At 50.2% G+C, this 21,388-nt stretch overlaps 1 protein-coding gene across 4 annotated transcripts in view; it reads right to left on the reverse strand.

The window, feature by feature from the left end:
• Window positions 1–21,388, reverse strand: part of USP7 (ubiquitin specific peptidase 7) — a 2,259,762-nt gene that overhangs the window by 1,416,289 nt on the left and 822,085 nt on the right. The gene's annotated exons all lie outside the window — the stretch shown is intronic.

Here is a 21,388-nt window from a genome sequence, read left to right on the forward strand (position 1 = left end):
TGATGCTCCCCTTTCCAACGATACCCATTGTGTAGCATTGCTGCCTGCGGATCGGGCACAGGATCCGTGGGAACCAATGCCACCGGATCAATACTGATCCGTTTGTGACGCGGGGGGAGGGGGGCTGCTTACTAGCTAAGCGGCTCCCTTCCCCCCGTTGCCCCAAAGCATGGGGCCACAGCACCAGACACACCTGAGGGCAGATGATCACTGCCCCCAGAGGTGAAAAAAAAAATGAAGGGATGGGGGAGGTGGGAGGGGGTTTGGGGCAATGGGGCCCACTAGACCACCAGGGATATGACAAAAAGTGGTGTCCCTGGAAAGTGGAGGTGCTCCCTTTCCAAGGACACCACTGATATGACGCATTGCTGGTCACTGGTCAAGATGGCATGCAAGAACTCCCGTGGTCAAAAGACCTAAACACTTGCAACCCACTGAATTGAATACCCCGGCAGGTTACACGAGTGACAATTCACCATTGCGACAAAAAATGGCAGGAAAGGGGTCAACTGATACGGCAACGAAATCAAGCCTCTCAGCGGCTGCAGCTATGCAAATACATAATGTATTAGCAGCGTCATCCTTGGCCATGATCCCCTTTGTTAAATTATACGAAGCACTGAATGAAACAATTAAAGATCAGGGTGCGATGCTAAGTATTCTAATGCAAAAGGTGGACAAACAGGACACGTTTATGACTTTTCTCCAGAGCCAACTAGAGAAAGAAGCGGAAGCATCCACTGGCTGGCAACTACGTCTGGGTGACCTAGCCGCCAAATATCATTGTGAAAACGAAAACCTGTCTATTGGTCTACTAGAAGCAGTGAAATGGAGGAGACACGATGGCCGAAAAACTGTTCTTGTAAACTCACAGGAAAAGATGCATCCGACAAAAGTAAAAAACACCCAGATTCCATCTAATGCGTGTGCATCAAGCTCTGAGAACCGGACACCTGAAACAACCCAAAATGTAAATAATGGTTCACATTCAAAAAAAGAGCAGAGAAAGGCTTCCGAGAACACAAGACCAAATCATGCAACGACACTAAAAGAAACGGATAAACAAGCCCCCCGCAGACGCCAGAGGTTTGCGACGTGGTGAATGTTCCTCTTGGGCAAACCTCCGAAATAACAGCAGAGACATCGGCCGTTCCTTCGAAAAATAACCTTGGAGATGTTGATAAGCAAATTGCGTTTAAGATCTTCACTGGTGGAAACACTGAAAAACCAAAAGCACCAAACCACAAACTTAAAGATGGTGCAATAAATGATGGATAAAAAGACCTGCTTTTCTCTATACCTGGCCAAGGTAACAAGCGAAAAATAACGGCAAACGCAAAAAAATATATAAGAAATTTGTCATTACCAACGCAGCCGGCAATGTTCACACGAAAGGCGAAATTAAATTCAAAAGTGACAAACACAGGAAATCAAATTGCCAGTCCTATTACTGAATTCAAGAAACCACACAGGAAAAGAATGAGGCGAGACAGCTTGGATACAAACGCTAATTTATCTACCTCAACCTCAACAATTGACTTGAGCAACTTAACAACATACTCGCACAACAATGACAGTGACGAAGACCCTGCTGAGGTCGCATTTAACAGTGAACAAGAAGCGCCTCAAAAATCAGAAAAACAGAGCGCCAAATCCAAGTACAAACGAGAGAGCCTGTAAGCCTCCATTGATGAGACAAACAAGCACTGAGAAAGAAAGGTCTCGACCACAAGCTGCAACAAAACTAAACCCAAAATTAACAACGAATCAAAGGAAACACGTTGCCCACTACACGTCAAAAACGCAACAGTATCAAGAGAAGAAATTGGTAACACAAATCATGAAATTACGACTTCAAAACATCCATACAGACGAACAAGAAATGCACTTAAACAGGTCAAATGTGCTAAAATTATTCAAATGCGTACCTTCTTTACGGACCATTCAACACTGATGATATCAAAATAGTGGAATATGCTGCTGAAAAAAACACAGATCAAGTGATTTTGCACATATCAAAAGCGGTGCGAACAACAATTCTACGTGCAGCTGATGAGTTGCAGGCATATGGATTTGATCTAGCAATAGAACCCCAAAAAAAATTTGAAGCTGAACGAGTAGCGTACGATGGCTCGGCCATCGAATCAACAATTTAAAATAAACGCGCTCCGCCACTCAATGGCCAACACGCATTTAGAATTGGAAATACAAGGACAACCGCACTAGCAATGATTGAGAAGAAAAGGCAGCCAGTGCTAACTGTTGTCCTGGAATACTCGTGGATTCGCACACTTGTTTAAGGAATTTCCAGTCTCGTCGAGAAATGTTGTTGCCATCTGCTTGCAAGAAACTTGGCTACGTAACAAACCATCGAAAGACGGATTTATTATATTCCTTAATCCGGCCGAAAAAAACAGACTAGGCCGTCCTGTTTCGGGCCTACTGACAATGATTAGAATTAACGAAGGATGGACACCAGTTAAATCACAAAACCCAAATCCCTTCGTGCAAGGAACACTAATAAAATTCCATCAGCCAATCAGAGGTCAATGTGAATACATGCTAATAATCAACTGTTACTGGAACCCAGTAAAGATCACAACCGATAAATTCATTAATGTTGTGATAGACCTAATGGACAATGTGATGTTAAGCTATAAGAATGTCTGGATCGTCTGTTGTGGAGATCTCAACTGTTCATGGTTTAAACGGGACTCAACTTTGAAAATAATCAGAAAGTTACAGAAGATAGGCTGAGCAGACGAGCGAAAACTTGGCAAGATGTGATGGGAAATAGAAATCTTTGTATGATTAATGGAAACATCAAAGGAGACACCAGCTAAGAGTACCTGGAGAGGCATTGGCAATGGAGAAAGTAAAACTTTACACTACGTTTGGATGTCTAGAGAGATGTACGAGAAATCAATTGAAATGGAAGTGATAAAAACAGAAAACAGTGACCACAAGTTGATACGATTAAACTAGTTGTACTGGAATGAGGGTAATGCTAATCCTAACTCTACGGTAACAAACTCTACTGGAAACAGACTGAGAATAAATGCAAATCAAATACAACTCACTGGAAAATTCACTGAAAACGGAAATCAGCAAACATGTGAATATGTGCCATTGTTAGCGGACTTCACAAAGAACCATCTGAGTACCTCTAACATAACACAAACAATTATAGCAAGCTGCTTCATGAGGGAAAAAAGGCACCAAGACGTGACGTGAGATTGCGGGGAAAAAAAAAAAAAAAATCACAAAAGCAACGACGTACAATGAAGGGTCAAAATAAGGCGCCAGCAATATAGGCATTAGGCAAAATCCCATTATGTCATAATTGGGCAAGATCGTGCGGAAAACATGATCAAACTAATGATAAAGAGAAATTCCAGAGACATATGGACAATATTAAACGCTGGAACTCTAAAATGTCTACCAATCATTAATAATACTCTAACAAGCAACACCTGGGCTAAACATTTGGGAAATGTATATAAAAGCTCCACACTGGCACCAATAAACAAAATCGAAACTGGCACTACGGAATGGGACATAAAAATGAACGCACATGAGATTGCTCGAGCAATAACTCAATTAAAAAACTCACGAGCACCTGGACCTGACCTGACCACAAATGTCATGTTAAAACAAAATGTCGAATGGTCAGTCTTTATGGAGATCCTCTTTACTAGAATAGCCATGTCTAAGCAAATGCCAGAGTCATGGCTTAAGGCAGTGGTGGTACCAATCCACAAGAAGGGCGATCGGGACAATCCGAACTACTATCGACTGATCGCCCTTCTGGACACCATAGGCAAAGTTTGCAGAGCTTTTCTCAGAAAAACACTTGCGAAATGGGCAACCTCAGCAAGGATTATAGATCCAAGACAAACAGGATTCACGGCTGGCGTAGGAGTCGACGTAAATCTTGCCATTTTAAGCATTCTAAAAATGGAAACTATCAAACAGGCATTTGATGGAATAAACCGTGGTAGGCTATGGAACAAATTAACATCTTGGGGCTGTCCGCCAAATCTACTTGAACCCATCATATCTCTTCACACTAACACATCAATACGTGTTCGACTCAGTAGCAATGGAGAAATGTCTGAAACAATCAAAACAGAAAAAGGAGTGAAACAAGAATGCCCCCTGGCATCAGCGTTATTTAAATTATTCATAGCAGACTTGCCAACGCACTTGAATGATGTCAACTCATTTCCTCCAAAACTGAACACACCGATTTCCTGCATAACATACGCTGACGATATAGTAATACTAGATCGCACACAAGTTGGACTGCAACGACTGCTATGCAAATTGAATGAATATCTGGCCAAAAGGGAACTTGAAATCAACACGACTAAAACGAAGATATTGGAAATAGGGGCCAAAGGAAACAAGATCGAGCCTTTCAATGGACAATAAACGGTGAAAAGATTGAAAGAATAGCCTCAATAAAATACCTAGGCATTCATTTTAACAATTCCATTAGTGAAAGTCCATGGCTTTAAGACTTAAAAACTCAGATGAAAAAGACGCGTAGGGCCGAGATGACGGGACTGGACTGGCTCACCTAGCTTCGTTTGCTTGGCCCATAGTAATATCCTTCTGATGGTTTGAAAAGATGTGGTCTCCATCCTGCATTGAGCGCAGGGGCGCGTTGATAACCATTTGCTTCACTGGCTCAAAGGAATCGGTGAGTTCCAGAACAATTTGGACTCCAAAAAGTATGTAGTTCGTAAGAGTTCACATGTCTGACTTTCACTCTTGTCCGATTCCTTGCAGCTTGACCCCAGCGAAGAGTTCCTCGTGGTAGCTGAAGAAGTTCAGGTAAGGATTTGGCTTATCCTACACTGTTCAATAAAATAAGGCCAGAATGTAAGCTGCCTGTTCACTTATTCAGGTGTGGCGAGAAAATATGAAGTTCGAGGAATTATGCCTCGGCCGGTAACATTAGGTAAGTCTATTGCGGTGAGGAGAGTTCCCCTTACTGTCCCGTTGTCTCACATTGTCGTCCTTTTGTTCCCCTTAGGGGCCAGGGTGCGGCGAGGATGCAATGGAGACTGCGCCGACCAGTGAAGAGGAATAGTAACCCCGGCGGTAATCAGGTAAGTCTATGGGGGTAGTTACTATTGCCTCGGTTTATTTCCTTGGCTCACCTTTGCTGTTCTTGTGTTCCCCTTAGGTGCCAGAATGCGGCAGAACGTGCAGAAGAATGCGGTGGTTCGTGAGGATGCTGCAAGGGCCGATGAGTTCAGCGCGGTGCTGCAGCAGGCGAGGCGGCGCACGTAAATGCTTCTTTCTTCCAGTTCAAAGGTGCGGTGGATCCGGAATCCAGGTACGGATCGAAGGTTTGCTCTTATTCTAACCTTTCTCCTTCTGTTCCTCCCTTTTTCTAGGAGCTGCAGACTCGAGGCGGGCGTGGCAGAAGACTGGATGCAGGCTTACAGACACGGTGAGCGTTACGCTGCTGGATGCAGAATAACGTGAAGCATGTGCTGCTCTTCGGGCGTGGTTTAAATAGCCTCCAAAGTAGTCCCAGGTGAGTAGTCTTCCCCAGCCCCACCCGAGTAAAAAAAAAAAAAAAAGAAAATTGTCCCAAGGTAAAATAGTCCCTTCCAAGCCTCATTTGGCTTGGAGCTCTGCAGCATGGTCTGCACCAGGTAAGCTTGCAGCATGGTCTGCATCAGGTAAGCTTACTCTATGAGCCTGGCGCCTATGGCGCCAGGACTGACTCTCCATACGAGCCTGGCGCCATGACCGCACCCAAACAGCCCCTAACCGGGGCTTTTGGGCTTGCTCAAAACACCTTGATGCCTGCTCCGGGGTTGCTGGACCTGGTCCGGGTCCCCGGGGGTAGGCATCATGACACATCTCTACCCTATTCGACCTGGGAATTTCAATCAACTACCAAAAATCTCAACTCACCCCTACACAAACGCTAGTGTTTCTGGGTCTGTTGTGGGACACAACAGCAGAAGGTTTTCCCCATGGGGGACAAGGTGGTAGAAATTCGATCAGTAGTCTCCCATTTCCGCAGCAGGCCAATCACCACAGTCTGGTGGCAACACCTTCTGGGCGTACAAGAAGCATGCCTCCTGGCAGTCCCATACCCCAGACTCCACATGAGGAGGCTTCAGTTGCATTTTGGAGATTCCCATTCCGCAACATCTGGACCGAGATATCAAATGGTGGCGGCAGTAGGAAACCATCTTTGTGGGCAGACCGTTACGTCCACCCCCTCCACCCCAAATACAGTACACCATTACCACGGACTCAATCCATGGGTGGGGAGGCAACATGGGAATGCACTCTGCATGGCCTCTGGACCCAGACCGCAGAATCACAACTGGCTGGAACTTCGGGCAATCTGGTTTGCCCTCAAGCCTTTCTCGTGACCATCAAGGGCAGGTCTGTGCATCCAGACCGACAAGATCTGCATGTACTATATCAACCAACAGGGACACCAGATCCCGGCAGCTGTGCTGGTTGACCCTGGGAAATGTGCCATCAGTCAGGAGGTGTGGATCTCGGCAGTTCAACTTACGCAAGAATCCAACCTGTAAGCAGAGACTCAGTCGCCTGGCTTTAGTGGTAGGGACAAAACAGAGGCCATTTCTTAAGATTTCAACTTCTAGGGCAGTTAGGACACCTACAAACTACTTTATTTCGGAAACCGACCGATAAAATACCCTGTTGAGATATGATAGCTTCCATCCGTTAAGTCTCCAAGATAATTTACTGGTCGGTCAATTTTTAAGGATTAGGAGGAATTGTTCTTCCATGAGTGATTTTTTTGAATGAAGGTAAAGATCTAAAATTTCGCCTGAAGTCTCGGAGGTACCCAAGTAGAATAGTCCACCGATAATTTAAGCGTGCCCAACACACCAATCGGGAAAGGTGCCTTTTTCCGGACAAGACCATCAAAGATGACAAAATTACGTGTGTCATGACATACAGTCCCATCAGTAACGATCTCAGAAGAATTGTGAAAAAGCATTGGCATTTCTTAAAAACCTCGGATTTCAACCCTACTGTCCCATGATTTGCCTTTAAAAGGCAAAAGAATTATAGGGATTTATTGGTGCATACATACCCGGTTAAAGAAAGTAACACTCCACAGCCTACACTCTGGAATTTGCCACGAGTAATAGGAGATCATAAATGTGGACGATGGGGCGTGGCCAACCCCGGGATGTGGTAGACGTGCGTCTGCTCGGCTCCCGCAGCCGCACTAAATATCCTGTTCAAAAGCCTGTTTTTCGGACGACTACGAGAGCTGGAAATACCTCCGTGTGCATCCGAACACCCTTGGGCACACTTGGACCGAAGAACTAATGAAACCGCGGCCGGAGCCACCGGAGACGGCCGTGAGAAGTTTGGCGGCGAGCAGCGTCCAGCCTGCCTCCAAAATGGCCACAGGCGGGCTCAGCTGAACGCTCTGTGCTTATCCAGCGAGGCTGTGCTGTGAGACCAGCCCGCGACAACCCTGCCGACTGTGGCCGAGGGAGGACGCGGACCCGATGAGGTTCCGGAGAGGCCCAGATCGGTGGCCACAGACAGGAGAACAGCGAGAGAGTCTGCTGAGAGGTGGAATCCGGGCTCCCCAGCGCCGGCGCACGTCTCCTGAGAAGACCGGCGGGAGCATCGGACCAGAGCGTCGCCGGCTGGGAAGCCAGGAGGGCCGGCCAGAGCGAAGCAAGCTGTGCCCCCTGAATGGACCTTGCCCCCTGACAACAGCGGCGAGCTAGGTGGCCCGAAGAGAGGCCGGATCCGTAGGGGAGCCGCCGCACCAACGTGCACTCTGCCTGCCCTGGTCCCGCGCGCACTGCTGATCCAGTGACACACGCGGGCCGGTACAGGCATCTGTGATCAGGCGGCGGGGGAGACACCTTGCCCGGGAGGCGCGCTGCAGACTGGCAGCGGGCAGCTGCAACGGTGTGGGTCACGGGAGGAGGCTTCCTGGGCCCAGGAGCAGAAGCTTGCAAAGAGCCTGGCCGGGCACGCCGAAGAGGTAAAGGAGGCGGGAGGCACACCAGGAGGCGGAGCGCCCAGGCGAGGCTGGCACCCACACCGGCCCATACAACGCAAGCGGCGATCGGAGCGAGGTGAACTGTGCCATCCATAGTCGGCCGGCTGTCTCGAACACAGAGGGAGGCTTCCTGGAAACGCGGGGTTACAAGGGCCCAAGAGCAGAAGTTTACAAAAGGGCCTGATACGCCAAAGAGGTAAAGGAGACGGGAGGCACACTGGGAGGCGTTGCACCCAGGTGAAAGGCGGCTGGGCAGGCACCCACACCGGCCCATACAACGCAAGTGGCAATCGAAGCAAGGTGAACTGTAGCACCCTCAGTCGGCCGGCTGCCCCGAAGCGGGGTATAGCCAGGGGCGGTTGAAGGGGGACAAGACACCTGGCCTACCAGCAGGCCCCCCAACACCAGGATACACTGGCCAGCCTTCAGTGGGCGGTTTTAACCCAGAGCACACCTTTTCGAGGTCCGTAATCGCAACCCCCACGATCACAACGTGTGCTTGGTGGTTCCACCAAAACACAGTGAAACACCCACTACAAAGGGTCCAACACACCGAAACGCTAGTACCCAACGTGTTTGGCATCATGGGAAAGGAAAAACCGAGGAAGCCTCCCACACAGAGCAGAATGGATCAGTACACCGTTTCCCCCACTCCAGCCTACTGACCACCAGCTGCAATCCACGGAAGAGATGGAGTCGGACCAGGGAATCTCGCTGAAAGACATCATGGCTGCCATAGCAGACTCTCGCACATCCATGGAGCAAAAAATGGACGGGATAAGCATGGATGTTTCACTCCTCAGACACGACCTCCAAAAACTAACTGCACGCTCCGGAGAGGCTGAGCAGCGCATATCCAACACGGAGGACAGGATGACCAGCATGCAACAACTCCTCCATAGCGTGACATCCAAAATGGAGGTGCTGGAAGACAGAATGGAAGAGGGAGAGGGTAGGTCCAGACGCAACAATGTGCGCATCCTCGGTATACCCGAAAAGGCAGATGGCGCCTGCATAGAACTTTTTCTAGAACAATGGCTTGCCGACTTGTACGAGCCCGACGCCTTCTCCAGGTTTTTCTCTATAGAGAGGGTGCACAGAGTACCCACGAGCAAACCACCGCCTGGCGCCCCCCCCCACGAACAGTAATAGCAAGATTTTTAAACTACAGGGATCGCGACACCCTGCTGAAACATGCACGAGCCAAAGGAACTGTCACATTCAACAGCTCCAAAATCGACTTTTTTCCAGATTACACAAGGGAAGTGCAAAGGACAAGGCAGCTCTTCGACCCCCTGAAAAGACAATTGCACACGATGGGAGTCAAGTAAGGGCTGCTCTTTCCCGCACAACTCAAAATTTACCACAAGGGCACAACAGTCCATTTCAGTGACCCCAAGGAGGCTTGGCGCTGGGCTGAGCAGAATATAGAAGGGGACTGGTGGGCCCTTCACGAAAATGGGGGGAGAAATCGAAGACCTCCGCTAGACCAGCAGCGAGAACCCCGACAACCACTAGCGCAGGACCTACCGGAAGACTGGGGGGGGGGGTGAAATCCCACCCCCCCCACACAGCTCTTGTCAATATCCCATGGCCATGCTGCAATACCCAAGCCGCATTACAGATCCTTTCTAAAGCACACACATACATTCAACAGGCAACATATACCCACCTGTAGCGGCTGCGGTAAGCCCCAAACCCTAAAGTAGGAGAAACCTCCCCCCACCGCTCCCCCCTGAGTGCAACAAACTCCACGGGTTGCACACTTGTAGCCTCTCACGGGGATCACCTTTAGAGGAGTATTTCCCTCCCCCTGGGTCCCCTCTAGGGAAAGGCCACTTTCACTTGAACTTAAGTTTAGTACATGTTAGGTGTCCGGTTGACGCCATAGATTCGATGTTCGGGCGACCGATGCTTATAGTTGGGAGGAGTATAGGGTGGGGGGTTAGGGGTTTGTTAAGTACAGCTTCAGTAGGGACCAATCAAATTCAGAGCGGAATATGGCGGGATTGGATGTCCAGACCCCATGAGCATGGCTCCAACAGGCGTACGGCGCCGCCGGAGGCATTGTGGGATATTACCAGTACACGCTCCTATGGCAGAGGATAATAAGGCTGACGCCCTCAGAACACTGAGGCTCATGTCTTGGAACGTTAATGGTCTGGGCAATGCAATCAAGCGTCGTTTGGTGCGCCAATTCCTGAACAGACAGGGGGCTGATATAGTATTCCTATCCGAGACACACCTTGCAGGCACAGAATGTACCCTATTCAGACGCACGAATTATAAGCTAAGATTCCACTCGGGCTTCACGATGGGCTCAAGAGGTGTCATGATCCTAGTACATAAAAACCTTCCCCTCCACACGGTGACCCATGATACAGGCGGTAGATACATATATGTGACGGGTGAATTATGGGGGCAGTCCGTCGCACTGATTGCTATCTATGCACCACCGACCCTTCTAGAGCCACTACTAGCCGACACCACCCCGCTAATCGCCAATGATACATCCAACTGCATGATACTAGGTGGTGACTTTAACAAAGTCATGAATGTAAACCTGGATAGATCACATTTACGTAACAGGAACCCCAACATCCCCACCATGCTGGCCACATTCGCCAATGCACTCGGCCTCTGCGATGTGTGGATAGAACTCCACCCAGACACTAGAGCGTACTCTTTCCACTCGGGGGCCCATGCCTCGCTCTCCAGATTGGATTATTGCTTCACTCCCGCAACCGACCTATACAGGGCACAGGAAATAAACATGCTGCCTAGAGGCATCTCTGACCACTCTCCGTTAGAAATGTTACTCAAAACATCCCGGAGGATCCCACCGCCATGCTGGCGCCTGAACAGCTACTATCTGGGTGACCCTGAGCTAGTGGACAGACTACAGAAGACTACTAACACTTACTTTGAGCTGAACACACAGACGGGAACGAACCCTGAAACGTTGTGGGAAGCCTATAAAACCGTGCTAAGAGGCGAACTAATATCATGGACGGCAGCCCAAAAGAGGCAGCACATGAGCAAGATCCTTGAAGCAGACACATGTCAAACAGGCAGAGGAGGGACACAAACGAAAAGACGCCAGCCTCTAATCGGGCGCTGCTACTAGCACAAAAAAGATTGCAAAGCACTGCGATGGACGACGCGAAACAAGCACACTGCAATGAGAGCAAGGGTCTATGAAACAGGCGACAGGGGGCGTGGCCTGATGTCCACGGAGTGAGGACGCGAGTTCCCTGAGCTCCGTCTGGGCCGCAGCAGTCTGATCCTTTTCTAGGTGCTTCTGCCCACAGACACCGCATCCGAGGAGATCCACCGGTGGCCGAAGCGGGGGACCTTCTCTTCCACCCAACCCCGACGAAAATCGGGGCCTGAGAGGCTCCTACCGCGACCCGGCGCTGGCTCCCCCTTCTTCCCGGGCGAGGCACACAAGATGGCGGCCACCTCGCGTTGACAACCCAGCGGCTCGCACTGGATCCGGGAGCCAGCGACTCGCTGACTCGAGCAGTCCCACCCTGCAGTCGAGTGCACCCCGGCCCGGGCCAGCAGCCAAGAAGGGCCAGAAGGAAGATCGCTACGCGGCCGACAGACACGGGGAAGAAGGTGACGACGGTATCAAAGAGGCAAGATGGCTGCCGCGAGGAACAAAGCCAAGCACGCTACTCTGGACCCCTTTGTAACATCCAAGCCTGCTGCTCAATCCACACCGAAGACCTCACCAGCACAAGATGCCCCTGGAGATGAGACCAGACATAATCAATTGCTTGAGGCGATCGCGGCCCTGAGGACATTCATCGATACGAAAATCGGGGAGGTTAAGATGGACATACAACTTATCAGGCAGGATGTCCGCAACTTAACGGAGCGCGTCACCATAGTCGAATCCTCCCAGAAGGACATCTCAGATGAGACGACGTCTCTACAGAAAGAGGTAGCGGACCTCAAACGGAAAGTGCACTTCTTGGAGGCGAGATCCGAAGAAGCAGAGGGTCGGGCCAGACGGAACAATATCAGGATCCTGGGCGTACCGGAGGGGTCGGAGACCATGGATCCGACGGCTTATGTGGAATCCATGATACAGCAGGAAGTAGGGGTGTCGAAACTCTTGCAGGGATTCGCCATTGAAAGAGCTCATAGATCCCTCCAGAAGCGGCCCCCGCCTGGATCCTACCCCCGCCCCATCATCGCCAAGGTCCCCAATTTCCGCGACCGAGAGGTGATCCTGAAATTCTCGAGGGAAGGAGGTATAATCGAGCGGGGTAACTCAAAGATTACCATCTACCCCGACTATACCCAATCGGTGCAAAGAGCAAGGAATTCCTTCGTCCCCATCAAGGCCCAGCTGAGGACACTGAACATAAAATACATGCTGCTCTATCCATCACGACTAAAAGTAATCCACAAAGGGCGGGCGATATTCTTGGAATCACCAGAAGCGGCTACTATGTGGATGGAACACAATAACCTTGCTGAGGCTCCCAAAGAAACCACGCCAGAGGAACGCACCTAGCACGCCCAAAAAGCTGACCGCATACTAACGCGGCTGGAGCACCCATTTCTCTGGTATTATACTCCAAACCGAACTGAAGCTATACCAATACTGAAGCAAAACTACCACATCAGAACGCTAAATGACTGCGGGCTCACTCGACCTCCCGCCCATGGACACAGACCACGGACCCACCGTTGACCAGTGCAGACCTTTTTCCTGCACGCAACCACTCACGCCAGAGACCTGGACTAGGTCGGACGGCGCGAGGGCCCCCGAGCACTCCACCTCGGTGGCTGAAGCTGGGTGCATTAGTTTTAGTTACTTGTTCCAAGTTGTTATTGTTATGACTGTCCCGACCCAGATGAATAAAGATTTCCTGGGCCTGGGTGGGCCTACCCACCCCACACAAGCGGCTCATCACCCACCCTACAATACGGCTCATGCAACACTGGGAGAAGGGGTGGTACATCCCTCATCAAGGAACCCACTTATGCAATGGCAGCAAGACTCAAGCTAATTACATGGAACGTTAGGGGGATGGGAACATACATAAGAAGAAACCGGATTTTTTCCTATCTAAAGAGGAAAAAAATATCATTGGCCCTCCTGCAAGAAACACATCTCACCTTGGAGGCCACAGACAAAATCCCGAACTGCTGGGGAGGCCAGGGCAGCGGCGCATCCTTCTCAAAGTACGCAAGAGGAGTCTATACATGGGTGAGCCCGGATACACCATTTCAACAAATGGGAACGGAGCTGGATAAAGAGGGCAGGTATGTGATAGTGTGGGGCATGCTTGAGAACACTCCCCTGTGTATAGTAAACTCGTATTTTCCCCAGCACAATATACCCTCACACATCAAGGACCTATGCGCTAAATTGCTGCACTACAGAGAGTATACGTTCATATGGGGGGGGGACTTCAACTCTATTATGAACCCGGAACTGGACAGATCGTCAGCTCCACGCATGTCCCATAGCGCCTCTCCTGGGGCCCTCTCCAAGATGGTGGCAGACCTACACCTAACGGACATTTGGAGAGACCTCCACCCCTCGGACAGATCATATTCATTCTACTCGGCTCCCCATAGCCTCCACACGAGACTGGACTACTTCTTCATCGCCAACGAACTAACCCCGCAAGTTGAATTGGCAGAATACATGGGCAGAACAATATCGGATCACTCCCCCTTGTTGTTGCAGCTCTCCCTCAAGGGCCCCCGCCCCCCCATTCCGACGTGGCGCATGCCATCAGATGCCTTGACCGACCCAGCATTCAAGGAAACCCTAAGAGAAAAGCTGGAAGAATACTTAGAGATAAACAAGGGTTCGGTCGAGAAGTGGAGCACGCTCTGGGAGGCGCTGAAAGTAGTGACAAGGGGGGAGATAATCGCCGAGACGGGCGGGATCAGGCGACAACTGAGGAGAGAACTGGAGGTTGTGGAGGAGAGAATAAAGCGACTTGAAAGTGGCGCCCCACCAACCACCGAAAGGGAGGCTGAACTGAAACTGATCAGAGAGGATTGCAGGGAGGCATGGGAAAGACTCTCGAAGTTTGACTTCTCTGTGCGCACCTCGAAGGCCCACAGGGAAGCTGACAAACCGGGCAGAATACTCGCATGGCTATGCAGGAAAGAGCACCCGAGACAGGCCCTCAAGGAGATCAAAGATACGAATGAAAAGACCTGCAGAACACGACAAGAGATCAATGATACCTTCACGGAATTCTACAACGACCTATACACTCATGAGACGAAGGTCCCCATAGCAGATATAAAGGATACGCTGGCTGAGGTGGGATTGCCTAGGCTGAGCCAGGAACAACAGGACAAACTTGGGTAGCCTATTACGGTGGAGGACATCACAGATGCAATCAGATCCCTCTCCACAGGCAAGGCTCCTGGCACAGATGGCCTCATCCCAGAATTCTACAAGGCCTACGTGGAGATCTTCTCCCCTATACTACACGCAGTATACATGGAGGCATATGAGTCGGGCACTCTCCCTAACACTATGAGAGAAACCCTCATCGTCCCGATGCTCAAACCAGGCAAACCAGCCGATAGATGTGACTCATATCGCCCACTGGCGCTCCTAAACTACGACGGTAAAATATTGACGACCATATTGGCCAAAAGGCTCTCGAGGGTGATCGGTTCCCTGGTACACGAGGACCAGAATGGCTTCGTTCCGGGGCGTAACACCTCCGCCAACCTCAGGAGGCTCCAACATATCATTTCACAGACGTCCGAAAGCGAGGAAGATCTAGCAGTACTCTCACTGGATGCCATAAAAGCCTTTGACTCTATTTACTGGGAGTGGCTGATCGAAACCCTGAGGGAGTTCGGACTTGGCGAACACTTCATCCACTGGATAGAGGTCCTGTACAGCGACCCATTGGCAAGAGTTAAAACGGGTGTCATGATATCGAGGGCCTGGCCCATCCAGAGGGGTACCAGACAGGGATGCCCACTGTCTCCAATGCTGTATATTCTAGGCCTGGAGCCGGTGGCAATATACTTCAGGAAGCAGTTCTTTGACGCTGGCATTAGCATTGGAGGATCAGACAACATCATCTCGTTATATGCCGACGACGTCCTCCTATACCTGCGCGATCCCCTGGAGAATGCCCCGATTGTATTGGATGTTCTGGACAACTTTGCAAGATACTCGGGGATAAGATTTAGCAGGCAGAAGTCTTGCGCGTTCCCACTAGCAAGACTGAAAAATAAACCTGAGGAGGAGCTTCCTGAGATCGGGATCCGTTGGCAGGTGGACACTTTTCGATACCTAGGCCTGAACATCACACATTCACCGATATCCACCCACAAAGCCAACACGGAGGCCGCAATGGGCGGAGTGCGGAGATCCATACAGTTCTGGTCAAAGCTCCCGCTCTCCATGATGGGGAGGGCGGCGATAGCTAAAATGATAATCCTCCCCAGGTTCCTCTACTATTTCACCAACGTGGTGTATTACATTCCCCCACTCTTCTTCAGGACACTCGACTCTCTGATCAGGGACTTCCTCTGGGGACGAGCCCGGCACCGACTCTCACTGAATACCCTCACACTCCCTTACGCAGAGGGCGGCATTCAGCTTCCAGACTTCCAGAGATACTTTCTGGCGGCTCAGTCGACACACCTGGCAAAATGGATCTCAGACGAACCTTCAGCTGAGCTAGAACTTCTATCCCACTCCTCTTCACCGCTGTATCCCAAGGAGCTACTCTGGAACTCCCGACTTGGACCCCCCAACCCACCCACTATACTAGAGGTTGGAAGACGGGTATGGAGCAAGGTGAGATCTGTGGCGGGCCTGCAACGCTCTTATACACCCGACATCCCCATGATGACGGATGTTTGCAAAACCTCCACCGACCTGGCAACTATGAGGAGATGGGAGAACCATGGTCTCTACACATGGGGGGACATGTTTCATGATGGCCTCTTCAGGGACTTCGAGTCGCTTCGAGAAAGAGATGGACTGCCATTGGGCCATTTCCTCTGGTACCAAAAAGTGAGACATGTGGCCAGAAAGAACTGGGTCGCATGGCCTGAGGAACCAGAAACTCACCCCCTCCTGAGAGAAATGTATGACGTTGGTGACGGATGGAGACCGACGTCTAGGTTGTACACTCAACTGAACAATCGACCCAACCCAAAGAGCGCCCGGCTGAAGGTTAAATGGGAGGCAGACCTCCGGACTGAAATCACAGAGGCCGAATGGGCGAGAGCCCTGATATATCCAAAGGAGGTATCCAGAAACGCCAGGTTTAGACTGATCCAACTGAACGTACTCTACAGAACGTATATGACCCCTCACCGGATATCCACGTTCAACAACAAAGCGGACTCAAGGTGCCCCTGGTGCTCCTCGGACCTGGCGGACATGATTCACATGTTTTGGACCTGTTCCAAATCTCAGAAACTCTGGCAGGCCGCTGAACGGACCTGCAGGAATGCTGGCCTAGAAACTTATGAGTGGACACCCAAGGAGTGCCTACTGGGCACCTACCCGAGACTTGGTAAAATCAAACACTTGACGAAGCTTATGGATATGGCCTGCCTTCTAGTCAAGAGATCAATTGCCATGGCCTGGAAGGCCCCAGTGGGCCCCAGGTATGACCCCTGGATCAGGGAAATGGAAAGATGGACTACGGCTGAGACTATAGCCTGGGAGGAGGGAAACAGATGCGGCGGCGACGATGTGAGCAATGTGCTAGAGGCCTGGAAAGCCCTCCTTAGAGACATGGTCTTCGCAACGAGCTACAAGCCACCTTGAACCCATCCCCCTTGCATCCTAGAAAGCAACAGACACTACAGATTAGCCCACCACACCCATGGGCTCCACCCAGCAACTGTACTGAGGGAGCAATGCGGATACCCGCCTCCGGACCCACTCCCCGAACCTGGCTACATCGATTGAGAAACCACACCGAGAGTTGGGACAGTCACTGTTAATGTTATTGTTATTTCTTTTCCTTCTCTTCCTTAGTTTGTTTGTTCTTTATTAATAGTTTTGTCGTTGGTTATAAGCTGATCAGCATATCACATTTACGCCAGTTATTGCATTTTGAATGTAACTGCTTCCAGAATCTTATCCTTGTACAAGCTTATTCACAAATGCCAATAAAGACATTTAAAAATAAATGAAACAGGCGACAAGGCCGGCAAGATGCTGGCATGACTGGAAAGGAAGGAGCAGGGGCGCAGCCATGTCCGGAGACTCGAGGCAAAAGGGTCAAATGTGGGGGTGACGGACCAGGAAATAACCCAAGGCTTCGCGGAATACTACGCTGAGCTATACAGTGAACCCACAACCCCTATGGACGCTACAATTATGGACTACATCGAAACCCCTACCCTAAACGAGGCAACGGCAACAGCTGGAACGGGAGATCACAGAGGATGAGATCCTAGGTGCCATCTCTGGCCTCCAGTCCAGTAAGACCCCTGGCCCTAATGGCTTCCCGGTGGAGATATGGCGAAGGGTAGGCACTAATGTGATGCCCCCCCCCCCCCCAATTACTGCAAATGTACCTCCATGCACGAGAAAAAGGCATCCTCCCTCCAGACCTCAGAGAAGCAACGATAGTGGTGATACCCAAGTCGGATAAGCCCCCGGAAAGATGTAGCTCGTACAGACCCATCTCACTCATCAACTCTGAGACTAAAATACTACCTGTACTACGGACCGCTGTATAAAATACTGTAATACGGACCGCTTACAGCAGGTAATTTCCTCCCCGATACATCCGGACCAATGCTGCTTCATGCCACAAAGACCAACTTGCATGAACCTCTGCAGGCTATTTTCAGCGCTGGAAAGGGCCAACAGCATACAGGGGCCACTAGCCCTGTTGGCAATTGACTTTGGAAAGGCCTTCGATTCAGTGAGATGGGAGGCCATCTGGACCATAATGCGCCGCATGGGCTTCGGTGAGATCTTCAAGAGTTGGGTGCGGCTGCTGTATGAATCCCCGGTTGCTAGGACCAAGGTCAATGGCTGGCGATCATAACTGTTCCGTGATGGGAAAGGGTACACGGCAGGGCTGCCCACTATCGGCCATGATATTCGCAATCGCTATCGAACCCCTAGCGATCCTGCTGCGAAACACTCGAACCTGGGAAGGCTTCCGGTGGTCTGAGACCTGGGAAGACGGAATATCCCTCTATGCGGATGACCTACTCATCTACTTGAAGGACCCGAACGCTTCCTGCCCCAGAATTGTGCAACTGCTAGAGCAATACGAGGCATTTTGCGGCCTACGCGTGAATTGGTCCAAATACATCCTTTTCCCTATAGGGGACGCCCCGCCCGAAAATCTGGAGACGGGTCCCTACCAGATCGAGAAAGAGCAGTTCAAATACCTGGTAATCCACATCACGACGGATCTTACGGCATAAACAACTTTGAACCTCTCCCCTTGGTAGCGAGATTTGCAGATGACGCTCGCCATTGGATCTCCTTGCCACTGATGCTAAATGATCGCCCTTCCTAAATTCCTATACATCCTGCAAAACGCGCCATTGTACATCCACTATCAGGACTTCCACAAAATCGAATGCATCCTCCGGAACTTGCTCTGGATAGGAGGACACCCAAGAATTGCTCTTGCTACCCTTCAGATGTCCATCTGGGAGGGGGGGGGGGAAATCAGGCTGCCCAGACTGCAATCATACTACTGAGCCAGCCAGATGGAGGTGGTGAATGATATGCTCCACGGCGACGCGAGCCTACCACACATCAAGGGTTTCCACTGTAACACCACAGCCAAGCTAATAGAGCATCTCTACAGAGACCTGGACCGTCCTCCGACACACGACATGGCATCACACAACGAGAGTTTGGAAGGAAGCGCTTCGATACTTAGGGTGGGGAGGGAAAATAACTCTGGCCCAACCATTGTGGAACAACTGCAACCTTCCCGAAATACAAAAATTACCAAGATGGCCCGACTAGACCCAGCGCGGAATTTCCAGTGTTGGGGATGTCTTGCATGAAGATAACCTGGCGACGTTCGAGACAATGCAAGAGAGGTTCTCCCTGCCGGATACAGAGAGGTTCCACCATATGCAGCTAAATCATGCGTGGACGGCCCATCGACAGACCACACAAGATCTACCCAAAAGTTCCCCGCTAGAACGAAACATAGTCCTAGACCGGGTAGAGGGGAAGGTTACCTCCACCATGTACAGTAGAATAACCTCCTTCGCGACACCGGAGCGATCCAGTCTGAAAGCCAAGAGGGAACGCAACGTGGGCCCGCTCCTGCCAGAGGACTGGGTGGAGGCCCTGATGTACCCGCGAGAAACCACCATCTCCTCGAGACTCCGGCTTGTCCAGCTGAAGATCCTGCATCACACCTACTACCCGAGAGTGGCCCTCTTCCGCTGGGGCAGGGCCTCAGATGCAAGATGCCTATGATGCAAGCGAGAGGCAGGTACCTTTTTTCATATTCCGTGGGAATATGGTAATATTCAGCAGCTCTGGCAGAAATGTTGTGACAAACTGTCCAGCGTAAACCGATACAGAGGTGCCCAAAGCAATTACTTTTGGGGATCTCCAGTGAATCTGACCTCTCCCGATACGAGAAACTGCTGTTGTCAACTGTGATGGCGGTCCCCAGGCGGAACATTGCACAACTGTGGGGCTCGGAACGCACACCTAGCTACGACCAGTGGGTCACGGACGTGGACATATGTGCAGTAATGGAGCATCGGGTGTACAAAGCAAGAGGTTGTCCGCAAAAAGCCGAGAAAATATGGAGAAGGTGGAAGGAGGATGGCTGAGGCCAAGAGCAAGTCCTGTAGGTGCTGAGACTCAGAGGCCCACTGAAGGGGAAATACTGGCTCTGTTGGGAGCACCCTATGCCACGAGATCACCCTATTCCAATCCCGACGGACTGTTGGACCGTGGTCCTTGAAGCTGAGTTGTTAATGTTATTTTCCTGTCTGTCTCGCTCCCTCCCTGCCTCCCTCTCCCCTCCCCCACCCATGTCCCCTCCCTAGAGTGTGAAGAGATGAATGTAATGTTGTTTAAAACTTGAAAATCAATAAAATCTTTGATCCAAAAAAAATAAATGTGGACAATGTTGTGTGTGTGAGCTCACAAAGAACAGGTCTTCCAGTGATCTCATTGGAAAATTGTGGCAATTACGCTTGTTTACCAATTGCACCACTGACTGGGTTATCTATGGGATTTAATGCCCATGCTCTTTACTTTATATCGGAAAAACTAGGCAAGTGCGGCAACGTATCTGAACACAGATTGTACCTAAAAAATAAGGTGCCAATAAACCTTTGGTTACCCATTTTGAACTGAAGAAACAAACACTGATATTTTCTGATTTGTTATCGAAAAATATTGCCAGTACCCCGAGAGGGGGTAATAGAGAAACCAAACTGGCCCTGTGTGAGCAACGTTGGATATACACTTTAAAGACTGCTCAGAATGGCCTCAATCTGTCAGTGGAATGGAACAACCTCCTTTGAAGCCACTACTTGGTAGAGGCTAGCATCTGTTTTGCCTATGAGGGGTGTGTTCTGTGTTTACCATCTGTGGAGGTAAGATTATGGAATGGGTGTTTTCCGTCTCCCCTTTCCTCTTTTTCTGGTATTTTGTTATTCATTCTCAAATACCCGGGTTTCGAGTAGCCTTTAAAAGATTAAGCAGGTGTCTATCACACAAGTTTGTGTAGCACCCAGAGCTTTTCAAAAGGTAGAGCCCTTTGGGCCAATACCGGCATTGGATAAATATCCACTGCTTTGGATATTAATGTTAAAGAACAGTTTTTTCAAACTTGCCTTTCTGGGTTTGGTTGAGATTGAGATGTGCGATGTGTTGTGTATCGATTACATCCTGTCGTGAGTGTACCGGCGAGTGGGAAAATCAATGCACGGCAGTTTCAGAACTCACGGGATGTGGCATGAGCGGCGTAGTCAGCCGGCTGTAGTAATCGCGCGACTTCAGCCAATGGCTATAAATACTAAGCCATTGAGTCGTTCTCGTTTATGCCCGCGAAGCAATGCGACGAGTAACGTGGACGTCCGTGGAAGCTGGTAAGCGTGCGCCCCTTGTGTGTCATAATAACTGCATTACATCAGTTTCAGTCCTGTTTAGGTAACTGAATGTCGTGCGTGTGTTGCTATGTTCTCAGGTTCGAATTGAGATCGCCGACGAGGTTGTTTACAGACGCCGCTAGGAATAAGTAACGTGGGATTCCGTTCAGTCTTGTGGTGTTCTACGGCAACTAAGAGGTCTAAACGCACGCTATTGAAAAAGCGTGGTCATTGATGTGAAAGGGTAAGCACAATGCTATTGATGTGCACCCG

Source organism: Ambystoma mexicanum, chromosome 2q, assembly GCF_040938575.1.
Source record: "Ambystoma mexicanum isolate Mex_15411 chromosome 2q, UKY_AmexF1_1, whole genome shotgun sequence".
NCBI classification, from domain to species: domain Eukaryota; kingdom Metazoa; phylum Chordata; class Amphibia; order Caudata; family Ambystomatidae; genus Ambystoma; species Ambystoma mexicanum.